Here is a 22,627-nt window from a genome sequence, read left to right as displayed (position 1 = left end):
GCCATTCCTTTTCTCCCTTCCTCCTTATGTCCTGATGTGCCAGAAACTGCTTATCCCCCAGGCATCTTGACTTGCCTGCTTCAATAAATAAAAAATGTGCCAGGCGGTTACAACGGTGCTAATTGCTGATAGCTCTCTATTGATCCATCCATTTGGCAGCTCTGATTACAAAGTGATACTTCCATCTAATCACAGCTGTGGCAGCCAGAAAAAAAAAGAGCCTGGACACAAAGCTTTGAAATGGTACAGCGTTCTCAAGCTTTCCAGCCATTCTCCTGAGTGAGTGCTTTAATGCACAAAGGGGATTTTGTGCTGCATTGTCAGGTGCAGGTTTTTGGAAGGAAATGCTGGTCTGGGGAAACTGCTGTTCTGAGCAGTGTACGGAGGAGAAAGAATGAGCACGGAGATACTGATGGCGGTCCCACCTGGGTGAGGCTTTCCGTGAGCTGGTTATCAAATGGGGACTGAAGCTATGCACTTTCACTCTAGACCTGAACTACTTATACCATTCTCGTGCAGTGAGTTGGCTTGCAGAAGACCAGGAAATCTTTGAAGGGCTCTATGGACCGTACACTGTAGCTACTACATAGCTGCATATCATGGACGATTCTCACCTTACTACAGTAGAAGCTGTTGTAGCAGCTGAAATGGAAGGAAATGTACTGCATTATTTGAAGTTGTCACAAAGAACTGTAGATATTAAGAGTGGCTGTTTGGCCCCGCTGTATTGGATTACTTGGGTGTGATCTGACATTCAAAACATGCTCAGATGTTCACCCACTGTTCTCCTCCTGCCGTTTTTCTCCACAGCACTGATAGATCCCTTGGTTGCTGTTGGCCTAAGGTCTGAACAAAGATGTTCTCATTTCAAACACAGATAGATTACGTTTTGCCCTGGGGGCCTGAAACATAACTAGAGCTGGTTGACATTGGCTGAATGGGAAAAATTGTATCAGAAAGCGGCCTTCTTAGAAAATGAATGCTTTTGTTATGCTGGAAAAGATTATTTGGGTTTTTTTTTTTTTTCATGTTTTTTTTTTTTTTCCAAAATGTTTATTTTTGTGTTGTGGAGATTTTAAACAATTCACCTCATCCGTTTCTTCTCTTGTAATTTCTGGTTGGTTTCTACATGTTGCCTTAGAAATGTGTCTGCGATTGCATTTATATCTTTGCCCATACGGTCTATCACTGGAAACGTCTTTTTGCCTCCTGTGTGCATCATGAGTCTACGTTGTCATTGTGCTTCTTCTTTCTCTTTTGCCCTTTCTTTTTCCTGTCATGAAAGCTCTCCATTTTTTCCTTTCTGATTATTCAACATTTCAACCTTTTCATATTGGCCTGGGAGACAGCTCCCACCTTTTTTTCTTCCCTCCCACCTTTGTGCTCAGTCATTGTACTTCACTTGGCTTTGTGTCACACCTTCAGCCTTTTGCCTCACCTTTCCACTTCTTGTTCTCTGTGTTGCTTTTCTTTCCAAGTGCCTGATGGTGATCACTGTTCTTTTCTTCTTCAAACATTAAACTCCCTCAAGCACCAACTTTATTTTAAAATCTGGGAAGAAAAAGGCAATTAAGATCCTGGAGGAAACAAACAAACAGAAAAAGAAAGCAGTATCAAAATGACAATTATGACAATAATGACAGTTCACAATTATGTTTTAAATGCTTGTGGCTGTTGAATGTAGGCTGCCCTAGGAGACAGAATCCCAAAGCTGACTGAGAAAAATGAAAAGCAAAGACTGAATGAACAGAATTGTTTAAAATCTCTACAGAAAATGGAGAAAACAGTAATTTTGAAAATAAATTATCTTTTTTTCTCCTGTTGATTTTTGATAGCCTTCGAATGCTTAAACTGTATTTGACTTCGTGAGACACATTGAGAAGTGACTCTAGCTGAATCTAGTGAGTTCTGGTCTGTTAATTTCTCTGGCTTTCTCAACATATTTGTGGGACATAATTGTGAGCCACGTTCTTGCTCACTTCCCTGTAGCTCACACCTGCTTACTGGTTGCCATTACATTTTACCTGAGGAAAAGGCTGTTAGCGCTGGTGGAGCAGTTCATGAGAGGTGAAACGCAGCTGGAGGCAGAAACCTGCCCACTGGCAAAGCTGGTTTTGGGAAGGCTTCTCTGTCTTTAGCCTTCTGCTTTAGGTTTGCTTCCAAATTTAGGGCCATGTATTTACAGGTAAAGGCACCTACAGATGTGGTTGAGAACGATATTCAAATGACTGACATGCCTAATTTGCAATGGCCAGGAAAAGAAAGGAAGAACGAAGGAGAGGGTAAAAAGTGCACAGTGGAGAAACAAAGCGAGAGAGCCATAGGAATTCCACTTCTACCACCCTGTAAATTATTCACACATGCCAGCTGGTAATTACTTATAATGAACATCTATAAAGCACTTTGATATGCTCAGATGAGCAGTGCTATAGAAAGTGTGTCCGCTGTTTAGATCTTAAGGATAAGACACTAGTAGAAAGGCAAGAACTACCCATATAATTATCCTCTTATGATATGTTGGCTCACTGGTTCTGTACCGAGATGTGTTATTAAAAAAGTCGATTACTTTTTCAGAGTGTGAACTTGAGAGGCAATAATATGATGATGATTCAGACTGAGGAATAATGTAGAGTACTGATAATTTCTAGCAGTCTTGCTGAACATGGAATTTGTGTCTTCATTTCTGAAAGAAGTGATGTCACCATTATCCTTGAATCCGTCTGTCCAGCTGCACGACTCAGCTGTGCATGCCTGTGGCCATCAAGCCAATGATGTGATCTGCAGCTTGCATTCACCTGTGGTCTCCCTGCAAAGAGAGTTGTGGAATGTGCTTGTGATCTAACTGGCTTTGTTTGTTGGTTGGTTGATGGTAATGTTCTGATACAGAGTCGCATGTTGCCCTGGAATGGATGATATTGAAATTGCTTATTCCGAATCTTTGTGAGCACCCACTTGGCACTTCCCATCCCATATCTGAGGTACTTTGCATTTCTGAAGAAGCACCTTTCTCACCTGTGGAGGATGCTGTTGGTGTCCCTTTGGGATCCACTAGCCAGCGTAGAAAAGCTGGCTATGGCCCCAATGAAGTAGAAGCACCTCTTACAATCTAAATTTGCTTAACAATTGGGGCTGTATTAAACTAAGATAAAATTTGCTAATTAATAGGGGTTTGGCCAAATTTAGAGTAGTCTTATTCTATGGAATGTATTGCTGCTCTTCTTGACCTTTTTTGTATTTGAAGTCAAGTGGCAGAAAAAGAAAGAAGGGAAGGAAGGAAGGAAGAGACTTGATTAAAAAATAGCTTTTCCTTTTGTAGATATGTAAGTTGGATCCTGCAGCACCAGTTGAAAGCTGGTGACATTTGAGAGTTCAAGATAAGTGGAGCACCAGTTGGAGATCGGTATCAAGGAACATTTTTTAAACAAGCATTGCACAACAGGCCAAAGGTAGCAAAAAAAAAGCCTTCCCTTCATACATACTTATCACTGGAGAAGAGAAAACTTGCACAGTTCATGTCTCTTTGTGTTTTATGCTCAAAATGACCCACGTATTCATTGGATTGCAGCTTCAAAGTGGACTCTTCTCTCCAGCAAAGATCATGGTGGACCTTTTAAGTTTCCATCTTAGGCAAAACTGCTACAAGAAAAGGTTAAAACAAAAAAGGGAGTGAGAACATTAAAAAGGAGTGCTGTAGTTTTTTTTTTATCACCAGAGATAGACCTATAAATCTCCTCATTAGTTAAACATATATAAACATATATAAAGAACAAAATGATAATATAAAAATGACACGAGGTATAGTACACATAGGACCATTTGAAAAAGGAGATGTGTGACCCATCTCTGCATGGAGGAAAGTTACACTTTCTGTACATCTGTCATTTTAAAAGATTGCCAGATTGTGCAACCCATGGGAGTCATTTCATTGTACTCTCTGGGACTGCTTGGGTAAATAAAACATGCAGCAGCTGCATGGGCTTGTCCTAAGTGAGCTTATGTGTGCTAAACATTATAAAAGCACAGCGGGAGGGAAGCATCACGTGCTAAGAGGCCTTATGTTATCCAGCACTACCAGTTGGAATTCAGCCCAAAGGACAGACCAAGTTCTGTGGTAGTGCTGGGCATCAGCGGTGTCAAAGAGGGAGGTACCCCCTCAGAACTGAATTTCTGAAGAAGTGGTCACCAGAGGTTAATGTCTTGATTCTGCTAGGGATGTTCTTTAATTATACTACCTGCATAGTGCTGGGGTATCGAGGTTTGAAGGAGTCGTGGGAGTGGAGCTACCCTGTCTCCTTTACCAGCCATCTATCTGAACTGCTGAGGGGGGGAGTGTAATAGGGCCCAGTGGGTCAAGAGGGATGCATGGAAAAGGCATTCTGTGCCATGCAGTGTTCTGCTTCCTTCTGCATCTCCAGCAAGTTGCAAAGTCTCTTTTTTCACACTCTGTACAACAGGGAGAAAAGCTCTTTACCTTCTAAGGCTATTGTGATGATGAATATGTTACTGATTGTAATGAACTCGCATACTAGAACTGTGGGAGCCATATAAGCATCTGATATAAGTAACTAGAAGCCAATAGGAAGGGCAGTGCATGAAAGCTTTCATTGGCAGTACTGTATCTTTCACATCCTGCTGAGCTTTACCTGCTGCTGGTCACAATGAACAACTTAGGCCCTGAAGCAGCAAGATTGATATCCTTTGTATTTTATTTTTCATCCAAGCCAGTGGAAGGCGAAATGCTATCCCTCTTCTTAGTAGTGTCTAATCCTCCCTGGGCTCTGTCTGAGCTCTTTATCCATGGAATACCATGTGGGAGTGAGTTCCACAGGTTAATTACATGCTAAATAGTGATTCATTTTTGCCCATTTTCTTTGGGTAACCCTTAATTGCAAATTGCCCTCCAGGTCTTGTGTTATGTGAAAGTAAAGAGAGAGGAAACAGTAATTACCCTTCCAGACATTATCTTGCAGCCCTCTCTCATATATATACTCTTTTACTTTCTACTGCTCATAATCCCAAAGCTTTTCATTTTCCTTCTAATGGATTACCTTCATTCCCACGTATAACAGTAGAAACTATTGCTGTTCTCCACTGGGTCACTTTCTGCTTGGCCTTTTTAGTGACTAAACCTGAGCAGAAGACAAAACCTACATTTGCTCAGAAGCGTACATTTACCCCCACAGTGGCAGAATGCTACCTTGACTGGTCTCTTTCCCATATTATTCTGTTTGGAGTTTTGTTTGGAGATGCTGAGAAATGGGAATGATTCCTCAGGAAAGGAGAGAGGCATTCTGAGGTATACTGGGAAAGAGATGCCTGGATCAGTAGATGTTACGGGCCATTGGAGATACTCTCAGTAAGCTTTCAGGTGGCTACAAGGATGCTGGAGCTCAGTGGTGATCCTTGTGTGCAGAGTCAGTCTAGGCAGAAGATGAATAAATTCAAAAATATGCCAGCAGCTTATGGATGTTATTGAATTTAGGAAAGAATTAAACTTTATCTTCTTTGGAGATTAAACAGCTCTCTAGCTAGTAGAAATAAATCCTGAAAACATTTCTGATCAGAGGAGGGGATTGAAATTTGCTTTTTCTTTTTCTAAAGGAAAGCAAATACTTCTAAGAATGACTGCACCAGACAGTGCTGGTGAAGTCTGGTACTCTATCCCTCCTGAACGTCTGCCTGGCCTGGCCTCCTCCCAGCAGTCTATGCAGAAGCAGGGGTGGCATTTCATGAAGGGAAAATTCACTCTTAACAAACTCATGAGATAGTACTGTTTCCCATGGATCTTTCTTTCTACTTATAAGGGGAAGAGCCACATATATCTCAGTCATCGTACAGAAGAGTCTCAGCATTAGTTTGATGGCTTCGCATCACTTCAGAAAGTCTTGTGTTGATATAGACACTGTAATCCTATCATGTAGTATTTCATGTTATTGTATGAAAATGGAGACTCAAGCACACTGACTCCAGTATATTTCAAAGCAATTTTTTCTCTGAGAGGAAAATCTATATTGGATTTTCCTGTTCACTGTCTGTCCTCTCTACCATAATTTATAAATAAACCACTGTCATTCTTCATGAGTTCCTCTTCGTTATCAAAGTATATGCTGAAATTTTGTGAGAATATATAAAGATGTATTTATGATCAGATCTTCTGCAGATATATATCAATACAATATGTGTCATGTTTGTAGGATTGTGCTCTTTTTATACCACTGGAATACCTTGCCTTTTTCAGGCTATCCTAAGCGTTGACACTGTTAGCACCATTAGCTATTCTGCTTTGCTTTGTAGCACCTTTTAATAGTGTGTGCAATTCTGACTCTCCAGAGTTCCTGACAGTTACAAGAAGACTGGGGAAAAATAAGGCATGTAAAGCCATGCCTGGGAGGGATGAGAGAAATAGGAGGAGAGATGTGGTGAACCGAATCAAGTCTAGGAAACAGAGAAGTTGGGGGTGTATGACCACAATCTGTAGACACCTTGCAGGGAATAATATGAATAGGTAAGGGAATTATTTAGTCTACAAATGTATGAGGTCTGCTCTGAAAGTAGTGCCTCCTATTTTATTATTTTGGCCCATGACATCAGAGGCAGGTGTTGGTGGTATGGCAGTAGAGGTTGAATTCTCCCGACAATATTCCATTACATTTTGTTGCTGTATGATGGCATCAGAGGGGCAGCCTGACAAAATGGTGCCTGACATGAAAGTATATATATGGTGCTTCCTGAATGTTTATGCAGACAAAGTAGTGAATGTGAGCACAATGGGGTGATAGGTGATGCATTTCAGCAGTGGCAACAGAGAATGAAATACAAGGCACGTTCTGGATGGCCATGCAGTGTGCAGGCTCTTGTTCATTGCTTGTGAAAGTATGTAGATAATGGTGGTGACTATGTTGAAAAACAGCATTTTGTAGGCGAGAGTTTTCTCTATCCAACAGTGTTACTGTGCTCTTTGTATCTGCTGTAGTTTCCAGATAAATGGATAGAAGACATTACTTTTTGAGCTATCATCACAGTGCAAGCAGAAATGGCTTGGATGCATAAAAGAAACATTTCAGTTTGGAAATCGTTTTGCAGTAATGGGTTTTAGGATGCTAACACTATGAAGTGGGAGTATGTATGTCGCGTAACATAGCGTTGTTTGAAGTGTGTGGTTGTCTTCTGGATGATACTACTGATAATTTTGGGGTCAGAATAATACATTTTGGTTCCTACATCAATTTCAAATACTAAAGGTAGAGGTGGCATGACTGGTGCTTAATATATTTTAAAATTAACATCTTAATCATGAGATCAAGTATTAGTTGCAGGGTCTACCTATGGGAACACTTTCTGTGAGATCTCAGTTCCCATGAAGCTCCATCAATAGGTCGTAGATGACTGGAGAGCAGAGAAACAGCAAGATCATTTGATTCCTAAAGACAAAAGTTGACTTCTTCATCTGAAGGGAGGAAGTTCGATTTTGCAATGCTCATTCTATGGGAGATCTTTTTCCACCAGCTCATGCTTTTTCAAGACATATTTGTTTGATTACATTGGGGAAAAAGGCTGTAATTACGGCCTTAAGAAAGCCAGTTGGAGAAGCTGATGTGTTGACCTTTAAAACACAAAGAACTTGACACAATCCCAGCTTCTCCTCATCAAGGCAGTCAGTCCGTGCACATTTCCAAATCTTGTTTGACATGTTATGAGCAGAACTTGGTCAAAACATCCATTGGGCAGTTCAGAGAGTGATGTTTTACAGGAGCCAGGCAGGTATTGGAGCGTGACCTGCAAAGAGTAGCTCCAGTCTGGAGAGACGTAGGGTCACCTTCAGCAGAAATGCAGTGCCGTGAAACAAAGCATAAATCAATAAATGTGGCGAAGGTCTTGAAAACAAAAGTGAAAGGCAGTGTAAACATATCCCAGCATGATCTCTGGAGAACCCAGAGGAGTGCTAGAGATTTCAAAAAGACTGGTGAAGTCACCTGGAAAGCAGCAGCAGAGCGTGGAGACTCCAAAAAAGGATCTTGGTGTCGGCTGTCTTCTAAGTTGTTTGGTTTTCAAGGATCCTGAAACAGAGAAGCCAGGAATAGTCCAGGGAATGTACAAGGCCCGGGAGCCCCAGTTGTCTGTCTCAGTGCTAAAGTTTTATCTTTAAGTCCCCAGCTACTTTAGTAAGATCCTGATGCCTCTTCAACCTCACAGAACCCTCTACTGTAGCCATTATGGTCTGATTACAAAATCAAGTTTCTGCCAAGTGAACAGGATAGTGAATTTTCAGCACACAAGTGTCAAGGTGCTGCCTGAGTGCATCCTCTCATCCTTGATGAACATAAGGTAGCTTGTCCCCACCTACTCTTGTAAAGTCAGAAAAAAAGATGGCTTGAGATAAACTTCTGTGCAGAAAGTGAGAGCAGATGACTTTTGTGTGATTGGAGGCCGTTGAGAATCTTGTTGATATTATTCAGTATAACATGGCTAAGAATTCAGAAAGCGCCGTAAAAATATCACACCTCAGGGCACCCTGGAGGCAGAGTTTTCCACTCAGTAAAATTCTAGGAAGACTATTTCCAGATGGGAGCGAGTGAACCTATTTTATTTTATTTTTTATATCCCATCTGGTCTTTCAGGAAAGCATTGTTGAGTCCAAGTATGGATTGCTTAGTGCAACTCTTCATTTCCCCATAGCAAGGGAGTACATTCACCCAAACTTCATGCTAAAAATCCTCATTCCTCTAAACTGTCCCTGGAGCTAGTAGCCCGCTTCTAAACCCCCATCTTGCTCTAACAACTTGGAAACTGCAGCTTTTACATCAGGTGGGGTTTGGGGGCCTTTTTCTTCCTTGGCATAGGTTGGATGATGTGCTCTGTGCTGACTATTGGTGCTAAAGAAAAAGAAAAAACAAAAGGGTAATATTAAATAAGTAATGGATGTATACATATTAAGAGCAAGATTTGGAAGTGGAAATTGGCTCCAAGACTTTATTTTGGTCAGAATAAACCAACACATTAAAGCATCACGTTAATTCAAGTCTGTATTTATTCACTCTTAAAGCGAGGGAGCTGGCAGGGTGGCTTGGGATGTCTCCAGTGAGTTCAAAAGCACGTAAGTTTTGAAAACAGCTCAGATTCTGCTTCTCTGTAATAAGCTACATTTCTGCTTGCCACAATAACGTGTGAGAGACAGAAAGACTACCTGTCACCACTCTGCAGCTCACAGCTGAAGCAGAGAGCAGTCGTCTTATTGGAAAGATGTTTTTTGGAGGGAAGAATGAATTTGAGTGAGCCAAAGAGAAGGCGAAAATCCATTTTCTCTGTTCCTTTATTCCACCTTCTAGTTTTCTTACATCTTTTACTTTATGCCTTAAGCAAAATAAGAGTATTTGAGAAGAGACTTGCAAAGCACGGGAAATGCAACTACGCCCTTTTGGTTCCAAAGTTATCAGTGTTCTTCTGCTGTTCAACACACAACTGCTTCAGTGAGTCAGTATTTCCAGAAACCTCATCGCTAGAGACACTGAACACTATCCTGGAACAGCTCATTGGGAACTGAGGTGCAGCCTGAACGATGGAGCTCATGACTTAATAGGCTTTTTCTTTGCAGAGCTTCAGTGGTGCTACAATTAATTAAGCTTTCCTTCTTCAGAGCCCTCTGGGAGAAGTCTGCTAGGCTACAAGAAGCTTTCACTCTCTCACCCTACTTCTTCACGTGTCCTCTTCCCAGCAGGACAATTCGCATGTCCTTGATTTGAACCCTTCTTGCTTGTAGAAGAGCCCCGTAGTGGTAACTTCGTTAATTACAACACCTGCAGCATTCACTGGGATTTTAGGTTACAGAGTATATCCGCAGGAAGACCCTACACCCTGACAAATCTGTTCTGAAAATGAAATAACTGCCTTTTTTTTTTTCTTTTTCTGCCAAATTTCCTTCTCGTTTGACGTAAGTGAAGCAATCCTATCCCATATTGCTTTGCATTTATTTTCCTGATTAGTTCTCTATGCTGTGCGCTCTTGAAATATTGCTTTTCAGACCTCTTCTCCCCTTGTCTGTCACCACCCAATTTCCCTTTCTACATCATACTCTCATTCCAACCTGACCTGAAAATTCCACCATCTTGGTGGTAGCCCCAGCCTAACCCTTCCCTTTATAATTATCTTTAGAGATAGAATGCAAAGGAGCCAGCTAAGGGAAAAATCTAAATGAGCAAAAGAGAGAGCGACTGCAGGCATCATGGGGTTAATCTTGAGGGGCCAGTAGGGTACAAAGGAGTTGAGTGAAGTTTTGGAAGCAAAGAGCCAAGGTGTGAAGATCTAGCTGAGCACAGGTATCTCCAAAAATACAGATAAAAATATTGCCTTTGATTAAAATAGGGTTGTTCTTCTTTTGATTGGATAAAAGTAAGACTTCTTTCATTGTGTCCCTCTGCAATGCAGTGTGTGCCATGGCAGCACCTGTGGCAGCTGAGATATCAGCAGAGAGAATAGTATAGATACTGGTGGCATCAAAACATTTCTGGGGGAGCTCCCAGTTGGCAAAGTGGATACCCACCTCACTGTGGGTACAACTGCTTTGGGAGCATCACCAGTTTGTCACCATTATGAAGGTGAGACCAATAGCTGTAGCATGAGAGGAATAAATATCAGAAACATAAGAAGTGAAAGGTGGGAGAAATGACTTTGAGTTTGGTTTGAGTTGGGTCCAATGCATCGCTGACACTCAGGCTGTGAACTTTGCTGAGGTGTGGTGTTAACCACAGATAGGTGTGTGATAAAGAATAAGAAAAAAACGACAGTACATTTTTAGCACTCTTATTTTCTAGAGAAGGTTTTTCCTTTTCTAGAAGGAATCCTGCTGATCCCTCATGGAAGCACATGCCTGTCTATCCAGGGTGTTTCTTTTCCATTTCAGATTAGTCTTTTATCCTTATGGTCCCTTTTCTTGGCAGCTCATCCGAGCAGAGCCTGGAAATGAGAGAATGTTGCCATCTCCATGATTAATGGTTTCCTCCATTGAATTGCAATTACAGGTTTTAATCAGTTCATTATTCCACCTAGTTTTTGGGTCTTGACAGTTACACTGTGAGAACTAATTGAATTGGCTTCACCTCAAGGCTTTCCTACAAAAAGATCTTGTCTCACTACTGGGGATTTTGGGTGCTGGCTGGCCTGCTCACATTTAATTTCCTCTTTTTCCAGCCTGGAAAAAAAAAATGATGTTTGTATTTCCCAGTTCTTGCCAACCAAATGTTCCCATTTTGTATTTCACTTCCAAACTCCCATTTCCTTTGAAGTACAAGACGTGGGCACTGCTAAAAGTTTAACCTCAGATAATGGCTGGGAACTCGTTGTTTTAGTCAAAATTATTATTAAATTTTTATCTTTCTCAGAAGCAGCAGCTATTTCTTCTCTCACTACGTAATCTTTGGATGTACATGGTGTGTATGTGCGTGTATTTTAAAGTTCAGCATCCAAGCTGGAACTCAGAGATAATCCTTTCAGTTTCCTATATGGAGGCCTGGATTCACCACTATCAGGGTTTTCAGATTTCTTCTTTGTCCCAGGGAAGAGTCATCCAGTTCTTGGCTGGGATGCTCTGAAGGAAGTAATGACAAACCATGGAAAGCAGAACATGTTTTTTCTAGCAGTGAAGTTTGGAGATGGAGATTTTTAAAGAAGCAGAAGCATTGGGGAACGAAAGTCCATAATCTAAGGATTCTTTCTTTTTTTTAAACATTTTTTCTTTAATGAATCAAAGTGTTTCTGAGTCTGCTTTTTCATCCCAGCAGGATTCACCAGCCAGTATAAGTATCCGAGACGAGGGCACAGTGGCATCCTAAGTTCCATTTTCCATTGGTGCTTCGCTGTAATTAGAAGGCTTTCTGCCTTGATGAGAAAGCCATAGGCTATAAGGCCAATGCAGAAATGGGGCAGAACCGTGCTATTCACCTCAAATTCAGGTTCTTTGTATTAAATGATAAAACCATAAGTTTCCATTTCACAGCAAGAGTTTAAAGCTTCAGTCAGAAATGAAAAGGTGCATCATGCTGTAAAGCTGATGAAAAATACGTGCTGCATATTAACGGAGCACAGATGGAATCATTTCTTTCTTAATTCTGTCAGTTATTAAAGTATATCAAAGGTACCTGCTTTTTAAGTGATGAAAGAACTTTGCCTCCTTTTAGTCAAGGTGATTAGTATCAATAATATCAATTAGTATCAGTTCCTTTTGGTTTCATTAACAGGGAGTAGCATTCACAGCGCACTATCCAGAAGGGAGCTTATTAAAATATGACTCCCTACCCCCTCCCCCACAGACCTTAGAAGACTTAATCACCTCATTAATAATAATAATGTAGGATCCAAGAAGTAACTTCCTCTCGGGTTCTTCCAAGATGAATTGTGAAAGTATGGGCACCAGCAAGATTGAGAAATATTTATGTGCTCTGACCTTACATAGGAAAGGGAAATACAAGGCTGAGGAGCTGAGGGAATGCAACAGAGCCCAGGAAGTGCATCATGGTTTGTGATTGCAACCAATTCCAAACACGCTTTGCAAGCAAAGAAACTATGTTGGGAGCGTAAGAGAAACAAACAATCGCATTTCCTCTAATGTGCAAAAATAAAGATCTGTTGTTTAAGGAGCACACAACTGTATCTACCACCTCCTGATACTTCTGACAGGAATCACAGAAGGAGCAGATTGGATCAGAGAAACTTCACTCAGCCCTGACAGTTTGATTGCACTACTGTGGAGGATATGACAGATGTTGGAACAGCACGAGCAACTTAAACAAAATGCATCATGCACAAAGCCGCGGCTCAACCTATCCACCACTTAAAGTGATTTGCAAGCTAGGAGGGGTCAGAATGTAGCAGCGATGGTTTTACATGTAAGGGGAGGAAAGGGGGAAAAGGAAAGATTGAGACAAGCGGGAAAAAAATTGTCACCAAAATGATGGAGTGCCCAGCAATATCAGACAAGCATGGGGAACTGGAAACCTGCTGTTTGTCTTTCATGAAATTATTCAGAAATGAATCACAGCTAGGGCACAGGAGGCTTTGGAGACTCGTTGAGCAAGCAGAGAACAGATAAACAGTCTTTACAGCATGTGCATGTGTAAAAATAAGAAAAAGCAAAATATTCTAAGGAGACAAGGGGTTGATATTCCTCAGACATTTACCTACCTGTGGCATTGTTTTCAAATTTGCTGAGCATTCCTTTCCATTGCTGATTTTAGGTACTCTACTTAGCATTTCTCAGAAGGGAGACAAACGGGGAGGAAGGGAGGTATTCAAGTCACATACCAGGGGATCTGATATACGCAGTAGGCATGTGCAGTGCTGGTACTTGGGCGACAGCATTTCACAACCAGTGCCTAGCATGTGACTACCAGATGATGAATTTGGCCTGCGTGCTCAGTGTATTCTTGCAAACCATACTGGACCGCTTTCCACATCTAAAGATATTGATTTGCTTCCTATACTTCATGGAATTCTTCTCTCTGTTGTGGGTACGTTTGTGAAGTCAGCAGTCTTATTTCGTGCTCACCGTTTGTTGTTTATCATTACAGCAGTGCTTATTTTAATATGGGTAGAACATAAACAGAAACTCGCGAAGTGAAATAGGCAGTAGCATCAGATAGATAAAATGAGCATGTGTACGATCAAAGTGTTAACTTCTTCCACAGCTCTGTGAATGAACCACCTTACTCAGCACACCTCTTACTGTTCGGATTTCCAACATGAATGCAAAGTTCTGCCAGACCATGTCAGTCTTGTATGTCAGTATCTCTTACTGTCCATCACCCTTAGGCAGAGACTGACAGTCCAAAGCCATTTGCTTGCTGAGCTTGTGACGGTGAAAGACAACCCTTGGGAGCTGGTTTGAGATGACCAAAGCTGCTTTCCTTTGTGATCAAGCCTGAATGCGAGTCCAGCGTTTCCTCTCTGTTCAAATTAGTGAGGCCTCCAATGCTGTGATCACCTCTCTTTCCCTAGTCTCGGTACCTCATGCTCCTTAGCTGTGAACAAAACAGAATTCCATCTGCTAGCTCTGTCTTCTCTCCCACGTGGCAGACCGCAGTATCTTCAGAATTCTCTTTATTGGCTTCCTCTTGTCTGCTGCTGCAGCCATGGTTAATTTTGAGCTCATTCCATTACGTGCACCTAAATTACCTTTGATAGGTTATGCACAGCCTCTGGCTTGAAAAGCTGCACGGTTTGTCTAAAAACTATTCTAGCTGTTGAGTTCTGTTGAAGGCGATGGGACCCAAAGGCCTTTTCCCCTTTACAAAACTGCATTTTTCAGCTATTTACCTAAAATCCTCTCAACTCAGAGACAGTAACATAGCGACAGTCCTCGTGTTTGTGTATTATATACCATCATGTACACCTATATAAAAACATACGTGGTATCTTTATCTGGAAAATCACAAGATGAGAAAAGATTAGTGCCTTAGTCTCTTAAAAATGCATTGTTTCTTCTGTTGCTGTTTCCACTAACATCTTTTCCTGTTATTTGGGGTGTTCTCCTCATCTTGGCAGAGCCTGCTAAAAATTTGCTTGAGTCTTTGTTGAAAAAAGTAATGTTTTCCCAGGTTTTTACACCCCCACATTCTAACGGGCTTTCTTTTCTACCAGCAGTAGCCCAGATTCCCAACTCCACTGCTCTTTCCTTTCTCAGCTCCTTCCTGTGAATGCATTTCCTGTGGGATGCTTCCAAGGTGGGATTCAAACTCAACAACACAATACTGATAATATCATAACCCCTGCAATGTTTTTCTTTCTCTTTGCTTTCAAGTGCGTCCCAAGCAGGTGGCAAATTTCGTGGTTTATTTATTCACAAATTGAACTCAAAACAAAAATCCAGCCCACGCTTTCCACTTAGGCTGTGTTACTCCCAGGTCTTCTCCTCAAGGACTGCTCAACCTGGACTCTGGCTCCTCTCCTTCCATCCAGATGGGACAAAAAATATCCTGCAAGACTGAGCCAGCAAACCACACATCATTTTTCTTAACAGGACCATCATTTGCTAACAGGCTGAGATTTTCAGGATAACACTGTACTGCCACCTAATATATTATCATACTACTTGTACATTCCAGCCCACTCTTGTGCAAACTCTTTGGGGGTAGGATTGCTCTCACTTTGCATCATGTGTAATGCAAAACACATTTATTGTCTTCGCAGGGAAAAATAAGCAAATACTTATGCTTTGTATGCTTCAGAGCTTTCCTAGTTCAGCGATATGTATCCTAACTTCAAGAGCAGAATATTCACACAGCCCAGGTGCAAGGTTATGAACAGTTCTGAACTTTGCAGGTCTACAGATTTAATATTTTAGGCTTGTTTCTTTTTACACTGACCATTGTAATACCCTTCATCTGTCTCTGCTCGAATGGGGTGTTCCTTTTCAGCAGCATGATACTCTGCAAAATGTAACCCTTTCTATGTGAAGCTGGGATGGCTAACCAGAGCTGGTTAAATAGCCTCTTCTGTGATTTGTGAAGAGCTGGATGGACTACTAAAAGATGATTAACCTATTAACTTTTACTACCTCTGCCTAGAATGTATCACTTACCCCCCATTGATTTGAAGGGTAGCCACAAAATTCAGTTTGGCCTGGATGCCTAATTCTGGGTGGCTAAACTAGTTGAGACTGATCCTGATCTTTCTTACAGTGGTTCAGTACTTCAACATATACACGTGTCCTCGAATGGTGAGCCATTGTAATTGGCAAATTGAAGGCCAAGAGATATATATTAAAAAAAAAAAAGAAAAAGAAAAAAAATTAAAAATTAGCTAATTTTTTCCTAAATCTTACTTCCCATAGGAAGAATACGTTTTGATTGGAAATTGGGCCCTACAGACCAGACAAGTGGTTGGGAATTTCTTTTCTTTGTCCTCCCAAAAGATTCTGTCCATCTCTAGACATTTCATGTAAATTAGAAATATTGTAAGCTTTCTGCTGTGACTGCTTCCTTGGCTAGATATGACTGGAGTAACAACCAGCATAACAAGTACATGATGACATATGGGAACAGCAGTACACAAATATACTCTGTGCAAGAGAATCCAAATCACAATCTTGGGCATTCATTGATTCAGCTAGGCTTGGCAAGCAGAATAGGGATTGATAAAAATAAGGCTGTGCCTTCCAATGCTTTTCAGCTGATTTTATGCTGTAAGAAACCTGAGGATCAGAGCAGTGAGACACGCAATGCTAAAGTCTCTAAAATCCCTGCAGGCCTTATTATGTGTGTAAGGAGACAGACAGCACGTACTTCAGGGCTGGTGAAGCTATTGCACTTGATTTAAGGGTAATTAAAGTGTGTGAGTGACAGCAGAGATGACATGTGATACATTAGACACCTTTTCTCCATCTTACTTCCTGCTTGGCAAATTCACCTGCACTTTGAATGAAGAATAATGTCGAAGAGCCTTCTGCCTCTACCCTCCAAAGCTTTCTGTTCTGCTCTCCATATTCCTTCCCACAGCTCTCACCTGCTGTGGGATTTCAGAGGGAATATCTGGGGCTCACTAGTAACTAGGTCCTTCATCCTTCCATGGCTGTGTCAGTGACAAAACATTCATGGTCATGCTCTAGAGCGTAAATATAACCAGTCTAGTGGACCGTTGTCTACTGCTTTTGTGTAAATGCATGCAGAGGGGAAGAGATGCTGTGCTGATTAATATTTTGAATATTCGATTTTGGAACTGAGTTTGCAGTTGTGCACACAGTACTTGCAGTGCACAGCCTGAATTTGATGGCTTACAGATAGGTGACAAACAGGCACAGAAGGAAGTTGCATTTTCACCACCATTCTTGTTGCTGGACATTGATCCTAAGAGCTCAGAAGACTATTGTCTAAGCCTCATTACTGAAAGATCTGTAAGGGGTTTGAAGGCCATCCATGATTGCAAATAGATGTATTTACATTAAAGTAGAAAGACAGAAAATGCACACAGGGCTGATAATTGTTCACATTATTCCATCTGCCTAATAGAACAAAATTACTGGCAGACTTGTATTCACTGCAAGTGAAAACAAAGAGCCTAAGGCACTCACAGATACATTAGGAGGGAAGAGAAGGTTTGGGCTTTGACCTGTGACAGTCATTTGCCTCTTCTGATTGCACCTCTAAGTTGAGCTGAAGCAAACTGAAAGTAATCGTGGAGTCAATGGTATGTCTCTGTGGGCAGCGGGTTGCCAAAGCGGGGGAGTGGTTCCTGTGCTTACAAAGAAGGCATTTCTTTCACTGGTTCTTGATTAGAAAGGACACATACTACAGAGCCACGTGGGGGAAACTGGGGGTATATGGAGCCTGTAGGGGTTTTCACCCCTGTGATTTAGGAAGTGAGGATTCAAGCTGCAGAAATGATGCAGTTTGAGTCAGATTGATTATGAGTGAATGATATTGCTGGACTAACCAATAAATAAACAGTGATTCTGGAGTAAGAGTCTGCAGGGAAAGAAACGTCCAATCTTTTCTCTGATAAATGTCACCCCAGTAGTATTGCTTTTATCTCCTATTTCTGGAAGTAGAACTGAGCTTTGTAGGTTAAAGAAAGGTTTGAGAGGAAATTGAGAGTCATGGAGTTGGGATCTATATTCTTTGACATGACAAATCACACCCAATCAGGAGAGTGCTGTCACATCACAGAATCAAAGCTTAAGACGCCTGTTCTGTTCTTTCTTGCTAATACCTGCCATAACGACCTTCCTGAGACCAGCTGTTCGGGGACAAATAGCAAATGCCTGAAGGAAGATAGAGCGGAGGAGGGAGTGAACACAGCAGACATGGGGAAATGATCTTTAACCACACAGATTTATGAAACTACTTTGGGATAATAAGAATTCATTAGTATTATGTTCCATTGTACCCATAGGTACTTCCAGGCACCCCACACACGTAAATATGGGTTCTCCCTTTTGCTGTGTCATTTGAAGCAGCATATCTGGTATGTTTCTAGCATGTCTAACATTCAGTCTGTCCTCCAACAGATGCCATTATCCTCCTAGCAGTGATTTCCAATGACAAAAGCTTCATGGCTCACCTCCCTTGAGTAACAGAACTGTAGTGAGGGTCTCAGCTGAGGTATTTAACAGAGGGCTCAATACCTCTGGTAGAAGGAGGGGTGCTCATACAAACCTGTAATGACTAGCTGTCAGGGAGATGCATGGTGTCCTTTCAGCGACTGAACACAAACAGATGAGGGTGACAGTGGTATTTCTCCAGTCCCTAATTAGAGCTGTGTGATGGCAGAGGCACAAATGGAGATGTTTTCCATCATCACTGGTGAGGAGGGAGGTAAGGCAGAGAAGCTGCTCTGCTTTTATTAGCCGTGGGCATCCTTTGCACTGTGATATGTGTTTACCTCCTCATTTTTATCGCCCTCCCTTTAGCTATTTATTCCTTGTTTTGTTCAGTTCTGTTTATCCTTTTGTTTCTCTCCTTTCCTTACCACCTTCAAATTCTTGGCAGGAATCTGGTTTCCACTTTAGATAACTGAAGCCTCCTGTTTTTTCACAGCAGCCTACCCAGCCCAATTGTTCAGAACTGCAGCAAACTTTAAAGACCACCTGTAGGGGTGGTATGTATGGGTAGCTCTGTGCTGCAGATAAAGGAAATGAAGAAAATGTTGGAATTGGTGAGCATTCCTAAAAAAGCTAATAACAAAGCTGTATTTCCAGCTCTGGAGTCTCACCTGTAGGCTCAGTGTAGGTAAATAATCACTTCTGGTCTATGTCATATACAACTCTGCTTAGGCACAGGCATGTCTGATGAGTTGATGGTTGGAGTAGATGATCTTAGCGGTCTCTCCAACCTTCATGCTTCTATGATTCTATGTGATGCAAAAGAGAGATCTAATGCTTTAGAAAATCCTCTTCCGTAAAAGGTACACTGCAGAAGTCAGGCATAGCTTTATGTCTAGCCTAAATGTGAATAAATCAAAAAAATAATAATGAGAGGGGGAATATGTACTTTTCCAAGTTCCCATGAGAGCAAAAGAGACACCCACATCTCTTCATTCATATCTCTGCCCCTCCCAACCTTTCCTAAGATCCAGTTTAGCACATCTCTTTAGCAGCAGCTGCATCTCTTTCCTCCCACACAGCATGAAAACAGAAGCTCCATATAGCTGATAGCACCGTGAAAACATGGGGAAATCTCAGACCTTGTCCCCCACAACGTCTCCTCCAGGAAGTCCAAGGAAACGTGAAGTCCCCCATGCTAAATTCAGAGGTTTTGGCAGATAGACAGCAGCGACAGGAGGTGGAAACAGACAGCTGTGCAGGGGAGGAAATGGCGATATAAATACAGGTTTAATTGTAGTTTAATTACAATTACTTACTAGGCAAAGTTTATTTAAATGCAGTGTAATTAGAGTGAGACCTTGATTTAATCACAGTCTTATCAGATACAGTTACTACTATTTTCCTTCGCTTCCTCCACCTCTTACACCCTCTCTCCTGAACTTGCCTGAGGAAATTAAAAGCCAAAGCTTGAGGTAAGCAGAAGGTATCCATCTTGGAAAGCTTCTAGTTTCCTGAAAATTCACTTGCCAGGTGGCTACCAGCCCAGAATTTTCTCCCTGGAAATTGTGAAACTCCCACTCTGTCCTGGCAAGCCGTTATTCTTCCTTAGCAGCTAATGATAATGGATCCTCATTAGCTGGGAATGACTTATCAGGAATATAATTCATCACTGATGGCAGACCTCATAACCCATCTGCTCACAATGAGTAAATTATATAGCCCAGTCAGAAGAGATGGATTGTTCTTTCTGATCTACCTTTGGAGAGTGTCCACATCCTGTTCCAGTCAGTACATACTTTGTCTTCGCTCCATGATCTAGGTGAACATGAGGAGAGACATTTGGGCAAAACCTCTTGAGCAGCTGACCCTACTTCTCATCATTCACTGTTTTCCCTCCTCCACTGCTGCTTCTTCCTACGCTCCTTACTTTGACATGAGTCTGAGCGTAGCAGTACTTTACTTGTTCAGGAAACAAGTACTGACATCAAACACATCTTTCAACCCTCAACAAAGACAGCTAGGATTAATTCTGAGGAGTACAAGGCATTTCAGTGCCAAGGAGTGGTGCTTAGTCCACTTGGTGGGCAAGTCAAACTTCTGCCACTGCCTCAGCTTACAGCTACCTCTGGCACCCAAATATGTGTCCATTTAGGGATGCCCTGTCCCTACTTTTGGACAGTTCTGGAGAAAGCCTCCAGAGGTTCTTTACTTACCAGGTGAAATTCAGTTCCCCTCTGAAGCTGTTGGCAGGTTTGCTGACTTCACTGAAAATACAATTTGCCAATACCAGTCAATTCATGTTGACTTACCTCACATCTCAGTCCTTTTTCCAACAGCTCTAAACAAGGGATAGAGTTAAATGTATCCATAAAGCAGTGAAGGTCTTCATTAATTAATACATATTTTATTCTGCCATTGAACCACGCTGGCCCTGCGTGAAGGAAAATTATGAACTACTTGGTCTTTGCTCAGGGAACCAAAACCAGAGACACGGGGGCTCTTCTTTCCCTACTTTTTCTGTCATAGTTTGCTCTGCTTTTTCTTTTATTTTTCCTCCTTTTTTCCAGATGCTCCTGACATTTTAACAGACTCTCTGATCACTTCCAGGTGACCTGACCGTCTTCTGTATTATTTTATTCTTGTCACAATTCATCTGGATGATAAAAAAGGAGGGAGGAAAAAAAGCAAGAAGAGGCTTTAGTTTTTACTGTCCTCCCTCTCATGGCCCTGAGAGCACATCTCTCCCCACATCACTTAGACTGGTGCTCTGGGTGGGGAGGAGCTCTCTCCCTACCATGTGCTTTAAGAGCAGAGGGTCACTGAGTCCTTCATAGGACTTCATAGTGAGTGGCTGTGAAACCTGTTTAACCCTTCACTGCAGTGTTTTGCTGGGCCTTACCAGCAAATTGATTTTTCCCTTGGCTTTAATATTTGTCCGGCATTGCAGTTTTAATAGGGAGACACATTCACTTGCCATCTGGAGAATGCCAGGTGGGCAAAAGTGAAGTAGGGACAAACGCAGGGAAATGGATTCAAAGTGATGGGGGAGAGAAGAGAGGAGAGATGGGAGGAGAGCAGGAAAAGGGAAAGGGAGAGGGAAAGGGGAGTGGTAATCACTGCAGCATCTCTGTTTGAAGATGAGTTTCTCAGATAACAGCAGCTCAGTACAGCTCCCGCCCTTGCAGCAATGAGCAGCTCACACGAAGCAGGGAGATAAACAAGCCTAGGAAAGAGTTTTTGACCCTAAGGTACTTGTACCTTCCTAAAGTTCACATCTCACATCCACCTTTCCAGAAAAACAAATAAATTAATCAGTGATTTGTAGAGCACAACCCGGCAAATAAAAGGAAGCAATAGTTGTGGTCCAAAATCCACAATTGGACCCTGGTGTTGTGTATGACTGAGGGAAAAGGATAGAGTCACGTCAAAGAGACAGATACCAGTGCCTAGATAAAGAGATGGTGTGGAGAGATACGGTAAGTGCTTCAGATAGATGGCGAGCGTTAGATGGAGTGGATATACAGTTATAATTAAAGAGATGGATACTATGAGCGTGCAGGGGAAGGTACCTTGGACAGATGTACTGTGAATAGATGTTGCAGGAAGAGGGATATTGTCAGATAGAAAGACACTGCCTGGGAAAAAAATGGATAAGGCATCAAGTAATAATATATCTAGGCACATAAAGATTGATTCTGTTAATAAATAAATTCTATAAATAAATACTACAGAAAGATATTTCAGAGGCCTACCATTTATGAATATTTGACACACACATCCAAGAAAGTGCATAGTACCTCATCCAAAATGAAGGTAACCAAGTAGCTGCTAGGTGTGTGTACAAATCATGCTGTTCAAATATTTAAGAGATGTTACCAGCTGCAGCAAAAACAGCAATTTATCACCTGATTCAAAGCTTGTTTCACCCTGATGGACACATCGTTGATAGCCTGGCAAGAGCATGGCAGAAAAGGCCAGGCCAGCAGGTAGACAATTAGGTGCTGAAGAAACATCAAATAAGTAAATGTGAAAACACAGTGCTTGGATTTCAGAACTGGAAATAGGCCAAACTCTGGGTATGATTCCAATCTAATATCCAGGTTTGCAATTAGATGACATTTCAAATTCATTTCCAATTCTAGGTACTGGCCCAGGCCTGACTTTATGGGCTGACCTGGCCCATGCCGCTACTATCATCCCACAAGCCCCTTTAGGGTGCTCCATTCCCAGCTCTCTCCAGTTGTCTCATTGAGAGGTATCACAGAGAGCAATTTAAAGTCCCACTACTGAGCATCATGGCAGCAACACAGAGCATCCTATTCTCCTATAATTCACTTTGGACGTGAGTTCTCATCTACAAGAACACCCGTTCCTGCTGAGATTGCCATACCATGTGCATGGCAGCTGCTGCTGCCTAACTTGAGAGCCATCCCAGGGAAGCGGGTCCCTTGGCCAGCAGAGGATGCTCATTTTGGGGCTATCAGTCTCTACTTAGCATGTGTTATCACACTGCCACTGAAGCCATCGAGTTCCTTCTCAGGGCCCTGGAAGGTATCCTCCACACTACTGCTGTGCTGCTTGCTCAGCACCGTCTGTGCT

General features: G+C 41.9%; 1 protein-coding gene and 1 long non-coding RNA gene across 5 annotated transcripts in view; one reads left to right on the top strand and one right to left on the bottom strand.

The window, feature by feature from the left end:
- The window catches only part of AGBL1 (ATP/GTP binding protein like 1), a 325,974-nt gene that overhangs the window by 285,425 nt on the left and 17,922 nt on the right, over positions 1-22,627 (top strand). The window lies entirely within an intron of this gene.
- On the bottom strand, positions 1,824-13,486 carry LOC112533196. The gene is made up of 4 exons (XR_003077093.2): positions 13,174-13,486; positions 7,974-8,057; positions 3,480-3,636; positions 1,824-2,806 (listed from the first exon to the last, which is right to left on the bottom strand). It is a non-coding gene; the product is annotated as an uncharacterized LOC112533196 (long non-coding RNA).

This window comes from Gallus gallus, chromosome 10, assembly GCF_016699485.2.
Source record: "Gallus gallus isolate bGalGal1 chromosome 10, bGalGal1.mat.broiler.GRCg7b, whole genome shotgun sequence".
Lineage (NCBI taxonomy): Eukaryota > Metazoa > Chordata > Aves > Galliformes > Phasianidae > Gallus > Gallus gallus.
Note: the sequence above shows the minus strand (reverse complement) of the source record. Positions and strands in the feature narration are given on the sequence as shown.